This window comes from Neovison vison, chromosome X (genome assembly GCF_020171115.1).
Source record: "Neovison vison isolate M4711 chromosome X, ASM_NN_V1, whole genome shotgun sequence".
Lineage (NCBI taxonomy): Eukaryota > Metazoa > Chordata > Mammalia > Carnivora > Mustelidae > Neogale > Neogale vison.
In genome coordinates this window covers 96,997,755-96,999,765 of record NC_058105.1, presented here as the reverse complement: position 1 = coordinate 96,999,765, position 2,011 = coordinate 96,997,755, and positions in this window count along the sequence as shown.

The window sequence follows — 2,011 nt, the reverse complement described above, 5'->3', positions numbered from 1 at the left end:
CCCCCGGCCCATGATAATATAAAATATACAAACAGCAGACAGGGAACAAAGCCAAGACTGTGGCTCTTTACTTTGATTTGTGATCAGCTCCTTTGAAATCCCCTGTATTTAGAAGACTTGGGGAATGAATACAGTCCAGCTTCAGAGCTCCCCCTCCCAGGTCCCGGGACCTCTGGAGCTGAAGAAAGAAATGCAAAGGGTATGTAATGCTTGAGACATTGGTGGGGGTCCCCAGGATGGGAGGGAGGGCAATGGGCAGCGAGCGGCTTTCAGGAAGGCAAGGTGCGGATCGAGAGAGATGACCACAGTCCTGCAAATCTCACTCGGGATCATTTTCTCAGACAGATGAAGACACGGAAGGGATACAAAATGCCTCTTGATGGAAAACCAGGGTCCCTGATGGAATTGCTGAGCCACCGAATTACCCAGCCCCGAGGACCTACTGGGCTTCTTAAAATGCAAGAGAACATATTTTTCTGATTATTTTAAAAGGGGGAGAGGAGAAAATGCCTCCTGAAGGACTCTAAATGCTCTTTAAGTCTTGAGATATTTCAAAAAAAGTTATTTCCACGTAGAAACTTCACGGCATTTCATTTCAAAAGTACAACTACTTGCAAATCACAGGATGTAGCAGGATAATTAGAAAGGGCTAGAAATCATTGTCTTAGGCTGGGTTCCCCCCAGAAGCAGAGCCCGAGACAAGAATTTGCATGTAAATCCGTTGTATGGGGGTCTAACTGGGGAAGCACTATGGGGAGGTGGGGAATCCCAATAGGAACGGACAGACTGGCCCACGGAGCATGCGCTAGGAGTGGTGGGGAGAGACACGACTTGACCCCAATGCCCCACGCTGGGGACAGGAGACAATTCTCCACAAACTATCAACAGTGAAGGATTTGTTCCGTGGTGGTTTTGTTTGTTTGTTTGTTTGCTTTTTGTCTCAGTAGACAATAAAAATGAATTACTAGAAAAAATTTAAAAAAACAAAAATGTGCAAAATACAAGCCCACTTTTTTTTTTTTTTCATGATTGGGGCAAGAGACCTATAACTACCCACAAAATTCCTACAGAAGGGGCGCCTGGGTGGCTCAGTGGGTTGGGCCGCTGCCTTCGGCTCAGGTCATGATCTCAGGGTCCTGGGATCGAGTCCCGCATCGGGCTCTCTGCTCATCAGGGAGCCTGCTTCCTCCTCTCTCTGCCTGCCTCTCTGCCTACTTGTGATCTCTGTCTGCCAAATAAATAAATAAAATCTTTAAAAAAAAAAAAATTCCTACAGAAGTTCCTAAATGCTTACTCCCAATTCCCATACTTATCACAAACCAGCAATGAACAGCTCCCAGACTGGCACAAGTTCGAGGACCACACTCAGTTTGCCCATCAGAGAGGCAAGGGAGCTGGGGTATTTATCGACAAATGCATGGGGTGAGGCTTGCGTCCAGGGAAAGCGAGCAGGGGCGGGAGCTTGGCACCACGTCTCTCTTGCCGTGTGTGGGGGTGCAGCAGAAGCCCTTGGACCAAGAGATGCAGAGGAGGCTGGCATCTGGAAGTGCAAGAGGTGTGCCCTAATGGGGTAAGGGCCAAATGGGGCTGGAGACAGGGCAGCCACAGCCTTCTGTATTCATGCCCTAGGATGGGACCACGAAAGTCATTGCCCCCCATCACCCACCTTCTCCTGCTGGAGCTGGGGAAATTGGTCCCTAAGCCAGTGAGTGTCCCACGGGAGCACTCAGATGTCACAGAGGAACGTTGCAGCCAGGACCAGGGGAGGGGAGAGGGCTCTCTCCGCTTGCCTGTCTCCTGCCCATGCTGGCATTCTCCTAGACCTCTGCTTGCCCTGTCCCTGGCACCACGGGGACGACCGCCAACCGGGACACAGGCAGTGTCACCCGCCACACGGCCAACTCCCACAAGGGTGAGGCTGGTTAAACTCTCATCCGCCCATTAATCGCCTGGGGAGTGGAGGAAAGGTCTGTGGATTTAGCGCAAAGCCGGGGCCAGACCACAGATCTCC